The following is a 21,506-nucleotide window of genomic DNA, read 5'->3' as shown; positions in this document are numbered from 1 at the left end:
AGTGCACACACATATTCAAGCAAGTTCAAGTTATTGGATGTCACAAATGTCAAGGGTTCCTTGGCCTACATGATTTTTCTGGTGCTGGCTGGGGAAGAGAATTTTGTTGGAATCTCCAAAAAGACATGGGTCAATGCCTACTTGAAGCCTGGTGATGATGACCAAGTCATTAACCACTTCAAGGACCTTAAAGGGTTCCATTCCTCCTGAGCTTATTATTGGTGAGCTTCCATCAACATTGCAGTCATTGGAGCATTTTGCATGCCATGTTTACAGTTCAAAAGGTCCAACAACCCTGCGATTACTCAGATGGGAACTATTTCTGTCAAAGAACTGAGGGTGAGATGCTACCTCCAACTCGTGCTGCACTGCTACCACATCTGTGCCAACTATGTCACAATGCAGGATAAATCATACCTGACAAATTGCCCCAAGCTTCCACCAATTGAAGAAAATAGATGGAATTCAGAGAGTGGAGGGTATTTTCCAGTCAGGTGTCTTGCCCTCCCTGCTCCAAAGGCAGTACTTGAGCTCATCAAATATGGCTGCAGCTGCTCAAGTAACCTGCCTTTCACTCCATGGTGGAGACTGTGTGAACACTATTAGGTTGGACATTGAAGATGACAATGATGAAGACAATAGATCCTGCATGTCTGAAATGACTGCATTGTAGTGAATCTTTTTGGGCATAATTGACCATGGGCTCTTTAAGAGGATAGGGTGAGGGTTTTGGGGTGACAATAACAAAGAGGTGTGTATGTGTATGTGTGTGTGTGTGTGTGTGTGTGTGTGTGTGTGTGTGTGTGTGTGTGTGTGTGTGTGTTGTGTTGTCAGTGTGAGTGCAGTGCAATAAATGGACATGTTAGTCTGCACAAGTGAGAAGTTGCAATACTTTCATTATGTCAAATTCTGTGTCTGGCCCTTGCCCTTCCCCTGTTCTACCACACTTTGCTCGCACCCTCCCCTCCTGTGAACCTGATTGTCAATCTGAACTCCTCCCGGCTTCACAGCTGTGAGCTGTTGCCGGATGACTACCTAGTTGTCCTTTTATAGTTCCCCTGGCATCACAGGGATCTCCATATATGGGCATAAAGGGGATTTGGTTCCCTGACATCACAGTGATGTCAGAGCGGGATGCCAGAGTGTGAGAGTCAATCAACAAAAAAGCGTTACCCATCCAGACAGACAGATAGATACGGTCAAGATGTGACGGTTCTGATAGTAAACTGTGACCTATGGTCGCAAACTGCGACCTATGGCCGCAATAAACCCAGGATACATAAAAACATTCAAAGTTTCAGTTTCAAATGTAAAAAAAAAAGATCCCATCAAGATTGGCAGGCCCCCTGTAGTAACTCTGAGGACCCAGCAGGGGTCCCGGACCCCCTGTGGAAGACCCCTGGTATTTGCTACTACTCATTTTTGTTTTCAGAGCCCAGCTACAACAACTTTTATGCTTCAATTATGATCTAATTTAACATTGTTCTGGAGCAGTAGCAGAGCGATTACTGAGACAGACCCCTAGACAGGGGTCTGTCTAGGGGGTCCCAGGTGAGGAAAGACCCCAACCAAAAGTCAGAAAGGTTATTCTGGCTGCTTTAAAAGTCTAATAAATGAACTTGGGATGTTTTAAAACCTACAAAACAACTCTAATATTATGAAAATCGGACATTAACTGGCTAGCGTACTGTTCTGGGAGGTCCCAAAATAGATAACCCCCAGAATGGGGGTGTGGGTCCAGAACATTTTACATCCATCATTCATTCATTCGATTCCTTGACCCAGAAAACATAGGATTAGCATGTTTAATTACGTTTCTAGGTTGTCTAGAAGCCAAGATAGCACAAATTGTGTATTTTATGTCGGCCATTTTGAACGTCCAAAATGGAGGCTTTGCAGGTGTCTGTGCAAATGCAAACAAAGATTTTTGGATTCCCCATGCTCTGAAGATTCCAAAAATGTATAGTTTTACAAATCTCCAAAAAAATCCAACGAATAAACCTTTATTAACATAGCGGACCTGACTATATGGGCAGAATCATCTCTGAGTGAGATAACCTGATGATGACAATCTGCATTCAGTGATGGAACAGTACATTTACTTAAAGCAATGACTTCCAGTGTAAAATTAAAGTTCTAAAAAAATATTCAGGGATTTACTTCCATGGCCTCCTTGCAAGACATGTTGGTTCTGATCAATTAAGAGTAGACTAGGACTCTCTTCTAGATTGATTGCCCAATTCGAGCCAATTGTAAAAACTAGAAGCTCGGCCGCCCTTGAGCGTCTAGTCGGCGCCCTGGCCAACTCGGGAACAATGTAAATAGGGGATGAATGCCCCGCCCTTTAATGCAACCCCATTATACCTGTTGTCATAGGATCTGTTTTGACCATCTGTTTGCGTGTGTCCATTTATGCCCATATATGGGGATATCTGTCTGTCTACGTCCATTTTATGTCCATATATTGAGATCGCTGTAGGACCCGTTTTGACCATCTGTTTGCCTGTGTCCATTTATGCCCATATATGGAGTTATCTGTCTGTCTGCGTCCATGTTATGCCCATATATGGAGATCTCTGTAGGACCTGTATTGACCATCTGTTTGCCTGTGTCCATTTATGCTCATATATGGAGATATCTGTATCTGTCTGTCTGCATCCATTTCATGCCCATATATGGAGATCTCTGTATCTGTTTGTCTGTGTCCCTTTATGCCCATTATGGAGATCTCTGTATCTGTCTGTGCCTCCGACTGTGTTGCAGACACAGTGCTGGTTCCCCCTTTAATGCAAAGCCCATTATACCTGTTGTCATAGGACCCGTTTTGACCATCTGTTTGCCTGTGTCCATTTATGCCCATATATGGAGATATCTGTATCTGTCTTTTTGTGTCCATTTTATGCCCATATATGGAGATCTTTGACGATCTGTTTGCCTGTGTCCATTTATGCTCATATATGGAGATATCCGTATCTGTCTGTCTGCATCCATTTTATGCCCATAAATGGAGATCTATGCAGACACAGTGCCGGTACCGGGAAAACCCTGAGGTCAGACTTCAGAATCCGAACCTTTCGTGCTGGTTCCAGAAAATCGCGTATCGGATCGGGTCGAGGCCGGGCACTGCACTACCTGCTGCGGCGGGGAACGCGCGTGCCGAATTTGAAATAGGGAATGAATACCCCACCCTTTAATGCAAACCCCATTATACCTGTTGTCATAAGAGCCGTTTTGACCATAATGTTTGCCTGTGTCCTTTTATGCCCATATAGGAACATCGGAATACGTAACCATGGCATTTTTTGTTGACTCATGTGGCGTACGTGATCTCAGAGCCTTTTATGAAGTGATGTCACAATGAGTCAGCGCTTGCGCCGATTTCCTCCGGAACAGCCTGATGTCAACAATCAGCTCCGCATAAGGAGATTCCGAACGTTTTGCGCCGGTTTCGGAAAACCGCGAGTCGGGTCGGGTCGAGGCCCGGCACTGCACTCCGCACCGCGGCGGGGAACGCGCGTGCCGAATCTGAAGCCGGTGGGACGAACAGTAATACGCGGATTACAAACAGACAGACACGCAGACAGAGACTTCTCGCATTTATAGATAGATGTCAATAAGCAAGAGTAGAATAGACATAAAGTATAATTTAGATGATAGTTGATGGTGCAAACTGATTGTAATCAGCCCAGCAGTAAAAGCCATTTTGCTCTCATCTCCTCTAATCAACATTATCCTGACTAAAAATTACAGCAAAAGTACTAATAGCATTACAATCATCTTAAACACTTTATCCATTTACTGTATATGTTTGCTCTTCAAATGTGAAAATGTTATCGATTTCTTATTACAAATCTTCACCTCAGGGGGTCCACGGCCAAATACAAATTTGGGTCCTTGACATGAAACCGATGCTTTACCCCACTGTTTAAGTGGGGTCCTTGAGGATTTATGGATCTGTAATTCTGAGGGTATACAAATAGAACCAAGTGGACCTTAAGGATCCATTTGGTTATATTTGTATACCCTCAGAGTTAAAAGAATGAATTTTACAGTGTAGATTGGGGTCCCAGAGATGAAACTCGGATCAAAAATGGGTCCTTGAAATTAAGATGTTTGAGAACCACTGCTCTAACTGAGGGACTGCTCTAGCTATAACCGCCTGATATTAATAGAGTACAGGAATGTAGTCCTCCTTTGTGGTTTCAGCCATCATTTTCCATTAACAGTAAGTGGTAGGGATAGAAATTTTAGGTGGATTTGCATATTCAACAGTCAAGGCTATGCAATTACATTTCATCAGGTGTTTTTTGCACATCAGGAAGGAATACATGCTCTGAAAGTTTTTGAGTGTTCATAGTCATGCTGTCAGTAAAAATGAATAATTTAGTTAAAAACCTCACCAAAATGTTTCAAAAACTCAGCTATAGAACAACTAACCAAGGGCTTGTACATTATTGCCATTACATTATTCATATACTTACCAGGACTTCCACACTTTACTCACAAAGAAACTGTCTCCACCCTCTGTCTCGTTCAGCTTGTTCAGCACTACCCACAGTCCACAGTTGGCTTTCACATAAAGATATCACTGTTGTTGGGCAGAAACCTCTTTTTGTGTTTTTCGTAAATGAATACCCTACTTCAGGGGTTCACAAACTTGGGGTCGGGACCCCAAGTGGGGTCCCCAAGTTATTTTGTAGGGTCCCCAGATGATTAGCTTAATGTCTTTTTTTTCTCACTCAATGGTAAACAAACCAACACACAGTATAAGTGTATACAGGGTATCTGCACATTTATAAAGGGACAATTTAATGACTTTCAAGACCGTTTTAATACCAAACTGGCCAAACTGTCATCAAATATTAAGTAAGCAAGAGGCGAATATTGTTGCGAGGCGTTGTGAGCATGTAGATCGGCTATTTTCACAATATTTATCTGTGGAACTGAGTCACATTAAATGTAATACCTACTATTCCAAGAGCTTGTCAGGGTGGGGGGTCCCCAGTTCAAATATGTTTATTTTGGGGGTCACGGCCTAAAAAGGTTTGAGAACCCCTGCCCTACTTGATCATACTACATCGTCACACAAAAGCACCAAAAGTAGCAGATGTACATGCTCCAAACGAGTTTCTTTTTTTGAAAGCTGAAAAGTAACAGTTTTGAACATTCCCACCCGACAGAGACGATATCTCCTTGACTAATCTGTACTGTGGAAAAGGAAGTTATTTAAGCTACAGAAATGTAATATATACGTAAGTCTTAAATAACTGTCACTAATAGACATCACCTGAACATCACAGAATATATTTGTTTATTAATGACAATGAATAAACGATTAATTTCCATAGCTTGGTGTTATAAACACTCGAGCTATGAAAGTCTCTTGGCCCTATCAGAACCTATTCACAGCGATTAGTCGTGCCTGTTTCAAGGAGTGAAGACTGGGTCATTTCTGTTGTAAGCAGCAGATAATTTGGAACCAGGCTTTGCACTGGATCGTAGCCATCAGTCCAATCCGTAGCGCTACATAGCGAGGCAGCGTTTGCCAATAATCTCTTAACAAGTCCACTGAGCCCATACAGCAGCTGCAGGTATAATAAAAACCTCTACACTTTGCCGTCACGCATTAGTATTGATGCTTCGGGATTGTTTTCAGTGGTGGTTAAGATATGCCCTTTTTGAGCGGTGGTAAACCGGTCCATAGAGTGGCTGTGCGTGTGTCTGTAGCCTTTTTCCTCAGCGTTTTGCCATAGCAAAATGTGTGTACGTAGCATCATGTTTGTCTAGTGATGTCATATGTCGTATGTCTGTAGCCTTTTTCCTCAGCGTTTTGCCATAGCAAAACGTGTGTGTGTAGCATAGCCTGTACATCCTAGACTCAAATCCTAGTCTGAAGACGTTATGCAAGCACGACCACCGCTCACTTCACATTGGGTGTGATTTTTCATTGTGGTTTGACTGATGTACTGCCTCTAGTATGCTCAAAATGTTAGGCCATGAGTCAGATCCACCCTTTGGTGTGGGGAATATGTAATATGTATGTATATGAAACACAAAACTCTATTTAGCCCAGCCAGCACCTGGGCTCTAAGGATGTTCATTGGTTGGTTTGTCTGTCTGTCTGTTCACCACATCTCAAAAAAGCGACTGGCTGGATTATAGAATGTTCTCTGCACTTTCGTGAACCCCAGACAATGGCTCCTAGTCTCCTACTGATAGTGGTGACCTATTAGTTATAAACCTTTCCTTTAGTGCAACCTGTGGCCCAGGGCCCACTGGTGGGTGGACAGTGAGCGTATCATTGGCAGAACACTAATGATAATATAATTGAACCCAGATCTGGAAAAGCATCAGTGACACTTTAGATTTTAACCACTTTAACCATTATTTTATACTTTAGCTATTCAAAGAAATTGCAGATCTACAACTACAAGCTCATAGTGCGGCACTCTGTGCAAATCTGCTATTTGTGCAAATCTTGAATATATATATTTTTCAAAGCAAACTTTTGTAACTGAAATCTTTGCTTCTGGGTGGATCCCTGGAACAATATATTTTGAGGTGGGGGTCCAAATTCATATCATTATTTACTCCCATGTTGCATTGCAGCATCAGAGCATCAGAATTGACCTATAAGAACTGAGGAATGGGCCTACTCTCAGATCAGATTATCATGGGTTACAAGATAGTTCAAGGAATGAAATAAAGGCCTGGCCCCCGGTCGTATGTAGTTGTTGAACGTGATTGACTCGCATTACTCATCTTAAAGAATGAATCAACCATGATCAACCAATGGGTGAGCAGCGCACCATTCTTCAGTTCTTATAGAGTCAATTGTGATGTCATGCTGCAATGGGACATCATGTTGTGTTGTCATGAAGCATCGTCCAAATAAGGCCGTCTCAATATCTGAAAAACGATTGTATGGCTGTGCAGGTTCGTGGTCCCTCTACTGATCTTTGTGTTCCAATTCATGGCCCTTTGTCTTGTGCCACCATCAGTCCACTAATTCCATCATTTCCACTTCACATATCTCAAGATCCAATGTGTATATTTCCGTTAACTTGCTGAGTGCATCCATGCTTTCTGGCAGACGTACCCTAACTATTTGACAGACTCAAGACATACTGGAGGCCTACTGATCCATGGGTGGGTTGCATTGTTTTCCAGAGGGCCATTGGGGGGGTCATTTAGTTTTCCTTTGAGAAAGTGGCAGGCCAGATGTTGCTATGTGTGCTCTTGCCACTAGAGTCTTAAACTCAGGCCAAGATATCTTCACACAAGATCTCATAAGCAGACTCCAGGATGAACATCATTGTATTATATAGCCTATCATTCAAAGTAGTTACACTTGGAAATTTAAGCAATGCGATAGTTTATGCTGGACACGCTCGCCCCGCCCAGCTGTAGTCAGCTGTCAGTCAGCTCTGTTCTCTTTCCTCATTCTCATATCTGCTGGTCATTATGTCACATGACTGACATACTCCAATCAAAGCTCTCAATCAGTAGGGAAGGCTCCTTTAAATACGGCTTGCTTTCTCTACCTATGCTTGGTTTCCGAAGCTTCGGAACATTCGCTGCTAGCTGCCTCCTCCTCCACTCCAACCTTCACCTTTCACGATCAGTCTGGCTAAGCTCAAATACTTGTGATTGTCTGATTAAGTTACATGTCAATGTATTGTTAAGCTCAAATACTGCGATTTTGACTGACGAAGTTACATGTCAATGTATTGCTATTGTTCTGCTATTGTATCCCTAGGTATTGCTTTGCGTTCCCTGGTTTTGCTTAGCATGCTCAAAAAGCATGCACAAAATTCAGGGAACATCTCCGAACGCGGAGCCCTTTAACGGCAAGATTAACTGTATTCCATTTATGCAATAAATGGTTACATCTACTTTGACGCGAGTGTTCCTGACTAAAACAACTTTATTCTTTTTTCTTTGAAAAGATTCACTTTTAATCACTTTTATCACTGGTATATTTATACATGATTTTTCCAAAATTGTTAACCTTTGTGTCTGAAGAGGTATTCCTTAAAAAGGGCTTTGTAGCACCCTTCTTCATGCCCTAGGTCATTCAAGCAACAGTGCAGATTCACATGTAAGGGCTTCCGAGTGTCACCACAGCCTTCTACTGTTGTCACTGTTCCGCCAGTTTCTTCCCTGGTGTAGCCTTGCTCAAGTCAGCGGCCCTTGAGTTTGTCCCACCAAAGGAGACAAGACCTTTTTGCAGCAGCAGACATTTTAACATGCTATAGCAGGGCAAACAGCTCAAGCCAACTGTTGTCTTTGAAGTGTTTCTTTGTGCCAGCATGTTAACTGCAAGTTAACTGGACAGGACTTGTCCATGCTGGCACGCAATAACACTTAAATTTAAATAGACTCTGAATTAATGTCATTATATTCATCTGCAGTTAACCACCTATGACAGGTCAAAATGTCTGCTATGCAAAAGATCTATTATTCATGTAATTTCCCAGATCCAGGAAATCATGCTGACAGCCCTCTGGCCATGTCTGCTTCTCTAACCTCTGGGCTACTATTGCCCCCTTGTGGCTGATATTGTAATTCCTCAGGCTGTAAGCCACAATTGCTACTCTCCCAAAACCTCAGGCTCAGGCCTCCAAAGTACTGTAATACTCAACCTTCTATTGCATAGATCTGATAGTTTTCTGCATTTAGGTGTAGCTTATATGCACTTACTGTGTGTTGACTATTAGAATGAATTATGCTAGGTATGTTTTATAGACAGATGCAGTTTACTCTGTGTCCTACTGTACTTCCTTTCAGTGGTGGAAGAAGTACTCACATTTTGTTAAGTAAAATGCCAATACCACCATGTAGAAATATTCTGTTAGTAAGTAAAAGTGAGGTATTCAGAATTTACTTGAGTAAAAGTACAAGGGCATATGCATTAACATAATAATTAAGTATTGAAAGTAAAAAATACTCATGTTGCAGAATATCCTGTTTCCAAATGTATAAAGTAGTATAAAAATGCTTTGAAAATAGCAGATCTATAAGCTCACAACGCTGTTATTAGCTTTTTTCAAATAGCCTAAGTAGGCATAGGGCTGAAGGGGTTAATGCATGTTCATCATACAAGGCCGTCACACAAAACTAGTGACAGCAGATCTACAAGCACACAGCGCCTCGCGACGCGAGACGTTGGGTGCTTGTAGATCGTCTGTTTTCACTAGTTTAGTTCATTTTTTTAAATGATAAATACAAAAGGAACACTTTTGGACATACAAGGTTTCCACCCGACAATGACAATATTCTTGTTCTCTTAGCAATCTACAGAATTCCATTGACCACTTACCCTTTGGTACTTGGACCCCGGCCTTGCACATTTGTAAATCACTTCGGATGAGAGAGAGAGAGAGAGAGTCTGCCAAATGCCGCCTATAACCCCAAACTGAATCGAGGTCATTTCACGGTACAAGAAGAAAAAGCCTTTGATATTCCTCCCCAAAACCCGCATCCGCGCGACAAGCCCTTCATCAGGCATTCTGAAGATCAGAATTAGTATCAGCATCAGCGCTATCCCCCAAAAAGCGAGGCCTTCATACATCATGCTGAAAGCGTTGGCGCATTAGCATCATCCCACGCGCCTCCTGGCCCTGGTCCATGCATATTGCATGAGGATATAACCCACATCTATCCGCCATGTGTCTGTCAGCAGGGGTCCTGTGATCAGCGAGGGTTCGCTATTCGGAGCGTGGTGGTGGGCTATTAGCCAACGCGTTGACTGATGTTAATCAATTTACCACGCCGTTGACGGAAATGAGCTGAATGTTTTCAAACTGCCGAGACGTTCATTCCATAAAACATCCGTCCTGATGTTTGGGTATATGTCTGCTCGCTGTGGGAGGATATTTGAGGGTGGGTTAAGGTCATAGATGTTAGTGGAGCAAAGCCATGGTTATGGTGTTTTAGGGACGTGATAAAAGAATTAGGAGAGCAGGATTATTACCTCTCTGGAAAGATAAGTATAGGCTATTAGTGCTTCTAAAACATTCTCATGTCAAGGACCCCCAAATGTATATTCGGCCATGGACCCTATTTGAAAGGATTTTGTTCCAGAGGCCCTAATTAGTGAAGATTTGTGTTTTCTTTTAGTATTTTGACAAAAATATGTTTTGTGTTTCCAATGAGGTGATCCTGTACTGATTTATTGTAGGTTTGTTGAGGTGGAATGAAAATAAAAGTAATTGGTAAATAAAGTTGAGTCTCTGGGGAGACATTGGTCCATGCATCATTAAGAGTTCTTTGTTATACGATGATGATGTTATGCATTGAAAATAGCAGATCAACAAGCTGTTGATTTGCATAATATGATGGAGCATAAATTAAACGTTAATATATTGAATATATTGAGAACATTTTATCATGCTGAATTGATTGATTGATTAATTGATTGGTTGATTGGTTGATTGGATGATTGGTTGGTTGGTTGATTGATTGATTGATTGATTGATTGATTGATTCATTCATTCTCTGCTCTATCTTCCACAATTTATCAGTGAATCACTGATCGATTATAAACCTGCTAGGCTCCTCTGAGCAAGGTCTCCTACAGTAGGTGCACGGACTTAAGTCGAGATGACTGTGCTTTTGTTGTCCTGGCTCTTAAGACCGTTTTCGGTTTTATTAATATTTAGCTTATTCTATTTATCTCTTTTTAATATGTTGAATATACAGCACGTATGTATGTTTAGTTATTGTGAAGTGTATTGTTCAGTACTATATAAATACTGTAAAGTTTTATTTGCCTACTTTTGTTTCCTAGATCCTGATTGGGGAGGTGTCGGGTTTCTTGGTGAAGTCGGAGGGGGCTCAGGAGAAGACCATAGTGACAGCTGACTGCTGCTACTTCAACCCCCTCCTCCGCAGGATCGTACGTTTCCTCGGTTAGTTGCAGCTCTACAGATTAGAAATCCTCAATCGTTTTCTGCCAAGGATTCAAACGGAGTCAACTTTGCCTTCACTCCCACTCCCACTTATTTTCTATTCTATTCATTGTCTGCTATCTCTTGTAACTTTAGCCTCTACATTGTCCATATTCACCCTTCCCCGGGTGAGGTTTATGTAAGAGAGAAAAAGAGAAAAATGGCCACGAGTGAGGGTCAATTTAGGTTAATATTATTATCTGTACTTCCTAAAGACAAACTGGGAAAGGAGAAAAACCTCCTAGTTGAAAACTGGGACACAATTAAAACCCCTAAACCCACAGATATCACGGTAAAGCCCTTTAAGGTCCATTTAATTTCAGCCCTGATTCTTTCAGACACCAATCTTATTCTAGTAACTCTGTCACTACTTTTCACTTTGATATTCCATCCTCCTTTTGTCACTTCATCATGTTGTAAATTATCCCTTCCATCTTTGTTCAATTATTCACTTTCTACTCCTTTCACTTTCACCTCTTGAGTCAAGTCAGTCAGTCTCTCAATTACTCACTTACTCACAGGCAGTGCACACATAGACATCAAAGGGGGCTTGAGCCCCTTCCCCTTTATCCGTCTGTAAAAAGTGCCCTCTCAAGACCATGAATGCAGTTTTTACTATGGTGAAAAGACATACAAACGCCCTCTTTCCATGCCATACCCGAAGGCAGCATTCAAGAGAATTGCCTTGTCCAAACTCTCCTGAACGCAGCATCTTATGTTGAATGAATTGCCCTCTCTGTGTAGAAATCCATGCTGCATGTATATCTCCAGCATTGACTTGATTATGCTTAGTTCAGTGTGGTATCAAGCACTGAAAATAGCCAACCTCCAAGCTCACAACGCGTCGCAGCCTAACGCGCTGTGAGCTTGGAGGTTTGCTATTCTCAATATTTTCACCATAAGGCCCTTTTAGAAAAAATTTCAGCCCCTGCCTCTCTAACATTCTCTGCACGTCCCTGCTTACTCACGCACCAACTCTCTCTCTCTCTCTCCCATAATCCCCACACAGGTGTGTACTCCTTCGGCCTCTTCACCACCACTATCTTCGCCAACGCGGGCCAGGTGGTGACGGGGAACCAAACGCCTCATTTCCTGACTGCCTGTAAGCCCAACTACACGGCTCTGGGCTGCCACTCTCCTCTGCAGTACATCACAGAGCAGCGGGCCTGCACAGGCAACCCCTACCTGGTGGCCTCTGCACGCAAGTCCTTCCCCTCCAAAGACGCGGCCCTCAGCCTCTACTCAGCCGTCTACACCGTGGTAGGAACCTGCTGTTGGGGGGCATGGGTCAGTGGCGTCAGTTCAGAAAAAGCTAAGGTATGGCAACATGACTGGTGTGACACCAGTCATGTTGCCATACCTTAGCAACAGGCATGATACATTTATTTTACATTCTATTTTTCCCCACGTTTCTACGGTTTCTTGGGCTGGATATGGCAGCCTGGAACAAGTGCAGCTAAACTTGGCATGCTAGTAAACGTGCCACAATTAACAATAATGAATTGCACCTGTGCAGCTGACCTGCGGAACCTGGGAATATACCATTTTGTCAAGATGGGGAGAATACAAGTGTGGAGAATATAATATAATTATAATACCTTGTTAAAGTGACCATTTTGTTAAATTTGGCATTTGTAGTAATTTGACTGTAATTTAACAACATAATAGCCAGAACCAGAACTTTTATTTTCACCCCTGGACCCAGGGTATGGCAGCTGCATACCCCTGCCATACCCAATTGACGCCCCTGGCATGGGTGAAGAGAGGCAGATTTCATTTACAGTTATCATTTATATCCGTTAGGCATTTAGCAGACGTTCTTATCCGGAGCAATTTACAAAGTCCAAGATCTGAGTAATCGACATGAACTCTAGGCCTCTGGCTCGCAACAGAATTAACATATGAGAGAACCCCTAGGGGTCCTTGAGGGGGTTTTGGGGGTCCCCAGCTACAGTAACAAATGGACCTTTACAGGTCTGTAATTCTACAGGTCTGTAATTCTGAGAGTGTACAAATGGAATCAAATGGACACATAAAGGAGTTAAATCAAGTATCAACACTGATATACAATGAAGATTGGGGTCCAAAAGATACACATTCTTATCAAATAGGGAGTCCTTGAAATTAAAAAGGTTGTGAATCACTGCTCAATCATCAACCAAAAAGTAAGAGTGCCAACTGGGATAGAAAATAGACATCAAACTTAGCATCTGTCTAAATAAGTTAACGATGCAATCATGTGAGATGTCAGCCAGGCATGCAGTAATGCACTGTTACAAGCTCACAACGCTGCTATTTTAGGCAAAGAGCTTGTGTGTGTGTGTGTGTGTGTGTGTGTCTGTGTGTGTGTTTTCCCGGTGAGTAGGTTGGTGCCTTGCATGGTTTCCTCCGCCACCGGTGTATGAATGTGTGCGTGAATGGGTGAATGTAATGCACAATCTCTGTAAAGCGCTATATAAATGCACCATTTACCATTTTATTTACCATTTGTGTGTGTGTGTGTGTGTGTGTGTGTGTGTGTGTGTGTGTGTGTGTGTGTGTGTGTGTGTGTGTGTGTGTGTGTGTGTGTGTGTGTGTGTGTGTGTGGCGTATAAAGTTATGTGGTGATCCGTGCTCTTGTAACACAAACCTAAAGTTGGTTGGTTGCATATTTAACTATTGCGATAGATATAAAGATAGATAGATAGATAGATAGATAGATAGATAGATAGATAGATAGATAGGTACTATCCATCACCATCTGTACATCTGCCACATTGTGTGACCTTTAAAAACGCTGGCACGGAACCAGTGTATTCCAGATTGGACTCGACACTCACTCAATCAATCAATCAACGTTTATTTAATTCTAGGACAACACACTGAGGGTTGTTGTGGCCCTCTTTTCCACTGGTGCAGCAGGAGAAAACACACACACACACACACACACACACACACACACACACACACACACACACACACACACACACACACACACACACACACACACACACACACACATACACACACAAAGAGAATAATTAAAAGAAACAGGCAGTTTAAAATAAATTGCATCACGCAATTTATCAACATCACACATCAATTAAAACAGGTGCAATTAAAATCAATTCGATACGAGTCGATATGTCAGAATGAAAATGTCCTAGAGCAGTGTTTCTCAAACTTTGAAATTTCAAGGTCTCCCCTTAAAGGAGTAGTTCACCCCCCAAAAAGATTTTGTTACATTCCTAAGACAAAATTTGATTCGAGTAAATTTACCCCCATTGATTCCGGATGGGGACCCGTTTCGAAACGGGTCCCCATCCAGAACGAATGGGGGTAAATTTATTGTTATCACATTTTTGTCTTAGGAATGTGACAAATAACTAAAAATATGATTGAACTCTACTCTCCATGGCATGAGTAATCAATAGAAAAAAAATCTACACTTTAACAGTGTACAAATGGAACCAAATGGACCCGTACGGGTCCATTTGGTTAAAGGGAGACCTTCAAATTTCAACGTTAAAGAACCACTGATTTAGGGTCCTGGTTAACGTTCTTGAAAAGAATGCTCACACTACTCCTTCTGCATGTGTGACTGACTGTCTTCTAGATGTATGTGACGCTGGTATTCCGGACCAAAGGCACTCGTCTGACCAAGCCCACGCTGTGCCTGGTGGTGCTGTCCCTGGCCGTGCTGGTGGGCGTGGTGAGGGTGACTGAGCACAGAAACCACTGGGGCGACGTGTTGGCCGGATACCTCACTGGAGGAGCCATCGCTGCCTTCTTGGTAAGGAGTAACCTCGCCCACCAGGCTTTCTGAGGGAAAGCCTGGTGATCGTTAACAACGGGCGGTTTGATCCGGTCTAGGCGGAAACCACAAGCAGAAGAAGCGGCGTCGCTTTGTTTTGGTTCCCTCCGTTTGTTTCCCCAATCCCTATTAAAATGCTCGAGTAGCCTAGTGTAGTCTTGCCAGTCGCTACGAGTTGGAATAAAAGATGCATATCCCAAACAAATTTTTCAAAAGCAAAACTACGCCGCATCAACGAGTTTATTAGTTAGGCCCTAAAAGTATGTCCTTGAGCGCAGGGGAATTATTTTGGGTTAAAACTGAATCCGGTTTGATAGTTCCTGCAAATTGTAGTCGGCCCTTGAGTACTACAACATGACGTAAAGTGGTTTCCTCTCCCGACCGGATCAAACCTCGAAAAGTTAAGTGATCCCAGACTAGTAAGGAGAGATGGGAGAAAGGATGATGGAAGCCATAGGAGCAGTGGTGTAAAGTAACTGAGTACATTTACCATTTAAGTACTGTACTGGAGTATTTCACATTTTCAGTACTTTTACTTTTCAGAGTTAAATATTGTACTTTTACACTGCAATTCTTTGAAAACGTACACTAACCACTTCAGCCCTATATACATTTCGGCAATTTTTATCCCACGATTTTGTAACCCATTTTTCACCCAGTACCAATTGCCTGTAATCCTGAGCTCTGCTCTCCCTCTGCCAACCTGGGGAGAGCCCTGAACTGAGCTCATGCTTCCTTCAGTGCATGAGAAGTGAGCAGGCCGCTTCTTATCACTTGACAGGGGGGGAGCTTCCCCGGTTGGACGTAGCGTGTGGAAGGAACACGTTATTCCAACCGGTTCCTTTCCCCTCCATCAGGAGCCCTGGCTAGCCAGGGGGAGGTATTATAGCGACCAGAGACCATTACTGAATGTTTTTGTGAGGGTATCTACCCTAGACACGTGGAGAACATGCAAACTCCACACAGAAAGGCCCTTTCGCCAACCCCACCTAGGGTGTGGGCGCTGGGGGGAAATTTCGCTTTTGCGAACGCCCATCATTTCGACCGGAGGGTTAGCGACTCACTCCACGGAGGTTAAGGTTAGGGTGAGGGTTAGAGTCGGGTGTCGAAAAGATGACATGTAGTAACAGCGACATGCTCCCATGACGCGGAGGAGTGAACATGCCCACAACGCCCACAGCGTCCCCCTGCGGGAATCGAACCCAGGACCTTCTAGCTGTGAGGCGACAGCGATACCATGGCATCTTGACTCTTATAATATGCAAAATGTCAGAACATATCATATAGCAAAAGGCGAAGAACATAATGACAATATAATGTATAATTCTCACATAATTCCTCTTCACCTTTCCCGGATAAAAAAATGTAAAAAAAGAAAAGACTGCTGACTGCCAACATTGGTTTCAGATGCTTGGAGAGTCGAACAAGAGATGCCAAGAACTGGAAAAGAAAAGAGTAATTGAGTCATCAGAGATAGAGAGGAGATGATAGGTGAGGGGAGAATAAAATGGAAGCAGCAGTAGATATAGCACAGCATATAACAGATAGAGAGCTGAGTGTCAAGAGGAGTGCAGATGAAGGGGATTGAGAGGAGAGATGGTGGGAGGAAGAGATAACATGGTTGGATCCTTCACTGGAGGGTATGGCTGCATGCCTGCCTGCTGGGAAAGAACAGGCACATGTTTTCACTGGGCAAACACATACATGCAAATATCGTCACTGTCGGGCAGAAACCTCGTATCTCCAAGTTTCAAATTTGTTAATTTTTTCACAAAGTAAAGCCCTGCTTCATCATACAAGGCCGTTGTACAAAAGTAATGAAAACAGCAGATCTACAAGCACACAACGCCTCGCGGTGCGAGGCGTTGTGTGCTTGTAGATCGGCTGTTTTCACTAGTTTGAATCATTTTTAAAATGATAAATGCAAAACGAACGGTTTTGGACATACAAGGTTTTCACCTGACAACGACGATATACTGTCAGGCAGTGGTGGAGAAAGTACTCTGATTGTTTACTTAAGTAAAAGTATCAATAATGCATTGGGGTGCACACACACCAAAATACCTGAGAGTGGAATCCGCATTCCGCCAATGCATTTCAATGGGAAAGGGGCGGTTTCACGTCAGTGGAGGATATCTGCGCGCCGCGCCGACCTTGCGTTTATGCTGGAGCTCCGGTTTTCCCCCTCTGTCCAATCAGGTGAGTCGAAGTAGTGGAGTAGAAGTAAAAGTATTATAAATGGGAAATACTCAAGTTAAGTACAAACACCTCAAAGTTTTACTTAAGTACAGTACTTAAGTAAATGTACTTAGTTACTTTACACCACTGGCAAATATACTGTCAGTGTCAGGGCTCCATTTGGTGTGTATATAATATTATAGATCAGCTAACTTCTCACCCAGAGATGAAATGCTGGCCATGGCTCAGCTTAGTAACTCCTACCTTCTGTACCGCTCTCTCCACCAGGTGACGTGTGTGATCAACAACTTCCGTCCCACCCAGTTAGCCTGCCTGCCGGCTCCGCCCCCCTGCCTGCAGCGGCCGGAGCCCTCCTTTGGACTGCCTCTCATCACGTTGCCGCGCGTGGAGAGTCCACTCGAAAAGTTAAGTGGTCTCCAGGTAAGGGGTGGGGGGCCATTGTTGGGATCATCGCTGGGTTGAACTGTTGCACAAAGTTAAGGGTTTTTCAGACCTGGGCTCTTCAACATGTTCAGGCCAAGGACCCCTTAGTTGAGAGAGAGATGAAGCAGGGACCCCCACAACCTTTTCATAGATTCCATATAGTTTCATCGTTTGACAGGATTCATGTCAATTTGTGTTATATTTAATCACTTGAACCATCTATACTTAATAAACTTGACCTTTCACTCTATACTTAGTCTGCTCTTTTCCCCTCTACGCCAAACCTGTTTGCCGAAAATGGCTGATCTACAAGCTCACAACGCCTCGCAGCGCGAGGCGTTGTGAGCTTGTAGATCTGCTATTTAACGCCTTGCGTTGTGAGCTATCACTAATACAGTATGTACTAGTGATAGGCCAGACTAATATCACTAATATATATTTATTTTTGCTGTGGCAGATTCATCTTCTGGTTTCCTGGCTAGAGAATTACTGGATATGCCCAAGATATTCCCAATGCTTGGCAAGCCGAATGCATTTGTATCGCACATTTCATCAATCATCCGAAAGTTCTTCATACAAAACATTAAGGGACATTAAGACAATACAAAGAAACACGTTATAAAAGGACATTTGAATAATTATTCTGGAGTTGAGAGAGACCACAATAAAAGATCAGAAATGTGTTTTGGCCCTAAACCATTCAATGCTTTAGAAACCAACAGTAGTAAATCAATTTGTTGACAGACAGGGAGTGTAAGTGGAGTGATATGATCCACTTTCTTGGGTATTAAGGGCTTGAGTAGCCGCATTCTGAGTCAACTGCTGTCCTCTGATTGATTTTCTTCAGGGAGACACCGTTACAGCCGTCAAGGCTACTGAAGATTAATGTATGGACAAGTTTTTACAAATCCTGAGACACAAGTCCTTGATAAATATTCCTAAGGTGACAGTAGGCTGACTTTGTAATTGTCTTAATGTGGCTGTTTAAATTCAGGTCTGAGTCCATGACTACATCAAGATTGCTGGCTTGGGTTTTATAGCATTACCAATTGAAGCTTAGCGCTGCATTTTAATCGTTCTTTCTTGGCTCCGAAAATAATTACTACAGATGTGTCTTTCTTTTTATTTGAAGAAAATGCTGGCACATCCTATCGTTGCATTTATTCAGTGCTTGTAGTCCCCTGGTGATATGCTTACGTAATTGTGTGTTGGTCCTGTGTAAGTATGGCAACATTTTGTCATAGAACATGTATATCCTTTAAACCACTTGAACTCTTACTCTTTTTTCTTTTCTTTTCTTTTCTTTTTGTCTCCACCAGCCGAAGGCCTGGGGGAGAGTATGTTTTCGTCCCTGTCCGTCCGTCCGTCCGTCCGTCCGTCCGTCCGTCCGTCCGTGCGTGCGTGTGTGCGTCCTTCCAGATTTTGTCCACAAATCCTACAAATCGGTAGACAGTATATCTAAAGTCATGTGATCAACATGGATCTGTCCGATTTTCCATATTCCATCCTGATTGGCTACAATTGGCTTCCAAAGTTTGCAGGATTGCTCCGCTTTGAACAAAATGCCTCAAATCATGAACACAGCATGCAATCTTGGTGAAATTGGGTGCGCACGTTCCCACTCGGCCGAGGAAGAAATGCCATTTCAAATTTCTCAAATCAGCCTCATGGTGACGCTATAACAGGGCAATTTGTGTTTTTACCTTTAACTCCACCGATAAGTGGGACACTTTGTATGCGCGCTCCCTAGTGGCTAAGGATAAACCTTTGTAAAACACATTCTTTGCTTTTACTCCATCAGATTTTCTCCAAAAATCATGCAAATCAGTACACAGTATCTCTATAATCATGTGATCAAGTCCGATCCACCTGATATTTCATATTCCAACCGAATTGGCTAATATTGGCTTCCAAAGTTTGCAGGATTGCTCCGTTTTTGAAAAAAATGCCTCAAATCATCAACACAGTTTGCGATTACCGTGAAATTTGCCACACTTATTCCCACTAGGTCAAGGAACAAATGCTACCCTTTTCACATTGGCCTGTTATAGCACCACCAGGACGCCTGCCTGGTGGAGATCTGTGCTCGGAAGAGCACTGCTTCTAGTTTTTTTCTTTCTTTTCTTTTCTTATAAAAGAAAATCTGATCTACAAGCTCACATTTCACACTTCTACGTGCTGTGAGCTTGTAGAATCAGGCTCAATCAGCTATACATTTCTGTGGTTAAGCTATAGTACTCTTTCAGACTTTATCTTTTCACAGTGTTTGATAGTGTGTACTACTAACTTCTTTCTCATCTGTCTGTCTGTCTGTCTGTCTGTCTGTCTGTCTGTCTGTCTCTCTCTCGTCTCTTCCTTTCTCCCGCTCAGACTCAGACTCCAGGGTTACCGTACTCTGAGATCACATGACCATCAGCCAATCCCGCCCCCCGCCCCTCCCGACGTGCTCCTCCCCTCGCGGCGCTGCCTCACCAGCGCAGTCTAGACCTGCCCCCTGGAGCCCCCGCCCCCTGCCCCGCCCACCCTGAAGGACGGCCCCCTCTCCGACGGGCCAAATCCACCCAAGTCTGAGGACAGAGCTGTCTTATGAGCCCCGCTTGTCAGCTGGTTCAGATCCTCTACTTCCAGGGGTTCCCAAACGTGTTTCAGCTCCAGACCGAAACCCCTACATTTGGTGTCTCCCCCGGGACCCGCAAATGCATTATCAAGTAATCACAATTAGTCCTATTTCAATAATAGTGAAAATAGTAGATCTAGATCTAGATTTTGCAACCATTTTCACTATTTCTTAAAAGTATTTTTTAATTTATGGAATTGTTGATTTCTTTTTTTGGAAGTTTCTTAAAAAAATGACTTTTTAAAGTTCTGAAAAATATTAATTAATCTTGTGATTTATTTATTTATTTTTATTTGTAGGAAATGAAAAAAAAAAAAAAAATGGGTCTGTGACTGCAAAATATGCCCCGGCCCATTGTTTGGGAACCACTGCTCTGGACCAATAAAGAGGTGGATTACCGACCCGTCGGTTGTCCTCCCATTGTGTGTGTGTGTGTGTGTGTGTGTGTGTGTGTGTGTGTGTGTGTGTGTGTGTGTGTGTGTGTGTGTGTGTGTGTGTGTGTGTGTGTGTGTGTGTGTGTGTGTGTCAAAGTCAGTCTCCTGTTTTCCCATTGGGGTAAAACCCCAACCAAGAGCCAGCGGAAGACTCACCAAAGCCAAGACTGTTGTTGAGCTGTGGAAGCAATACGTTCAACCGCTTTATTATCTGTCCTGTTTCCCCGTCCACAGTGATCCTAAACTAAAGCTGAAGCTAAAAGCTCTCAGTAGAGACTAATATTAGGGATGAAAGTACCCCTACTGGTGATTGATCGTCCTCAACTCTCAGGAATAAAAAATAAAAAGACATCAAATCAAAAAGGACATTTTAATTAATCAAAGAGGAGGTGCAGTTGTAAATTGTTGTATGGTCTAATTACATCTTTTTTTTTCCTCCCTGAAATGGGTGAAAGTGACAAGTAAAAAAAGAACAAAGACTTCAAAGACTTCTCAAAGAGAAGAGCACTTTTGTAAATTACTTTGCCGAGGAACAAGTTTATTGTTTGGTGGACTGTACTGTTTATCATTGTGTTTTGAGGCATTTATTTGAGTTGAATATTTTGTTGTATATTGTATGATGACGTACAAGGAAAGAAAAGGGATCTTTACACCCACTGGCGCTGTGCTGGTCATATAGACCCATGTTAGTTATGGGTCATCAATCAATAGAATAATTTGGGCAAGTGACCACATGAACCCTAGCCTCACTATTCTGGGGCAAACACTTGACAGAAACTGCAGTTTTACAATCGCACACAGCGTGATGTGGGCTTGTAGATCTGCAATTTTTTGGTGAAGAGATTTGGTGGAGAGGGGGAACAAGGAGCGGACCGTGTATAGAACCCTAGGGGATCCCGGTCAACTAAGTATATAGGGCTTAAGTTGCTAAATGTAAAATTTGACACATTAAGATGAATCCTAATGTTAGTGTGTGAGGAGAACATGCCAAAAATATGAGAGTTGCCAGTGCGTATGCAATGTGTCTTGAGGGCCAGCTCTTGAAACAACAGAACTAATTGTTCTGTGCCAGATTCTACGTGTCCTCC

The 21,506-nt window shown here is 42.8% G+C and overlaps 1 pseudogene across 1 annotated transcript in view; it reads left to right on the top strand.

The window, feature by feature from the left end:
- LOC308281423 (phospholipid phosphatase-related protein type 5-like) overlaps positions 1-19,895 on the top strand; it is a 105,435-nt pseudogene extending 85,540 nt beyond the window's left edge. The window contains exons 4-8 of the transcript XR_013963331.1: positions 10,793-10,913; positions 11,962-12,212; positions 14,548-14,724; positions 17,212-17,364; positions 19,744-19,895. The product of XR_013963331.1 is annotated as a phospholipid phosphatase-related protein type 5-like (transcript). The remainder of the gene's footprint in view (positions 1-10,792; positions 10,914-11,961; positions 12,213-14,547; positions 14,725-17,211; positions 17,365-19,743) is intronic.
- Positions 19,896-21,506: the final 1,611 nt, after the last annotated feature.

This window comes from Nannobrachium achirus (assembly GCF_963921795.1).
Source record: "Nannobrachium achirus genome assembly, chromosome: 3".
NCBI lineage: Eukaryota > Metazoa > Chordata > Actinopteri > Myctophiformes > Myctophidae > Nannobrachium > Nannobrachium achirus.
The sequence above is the reverse complement of the archived record's forward strand: the minus strand, read 5'-3'. Positions and strand labels throughout refer to the sequence as shown.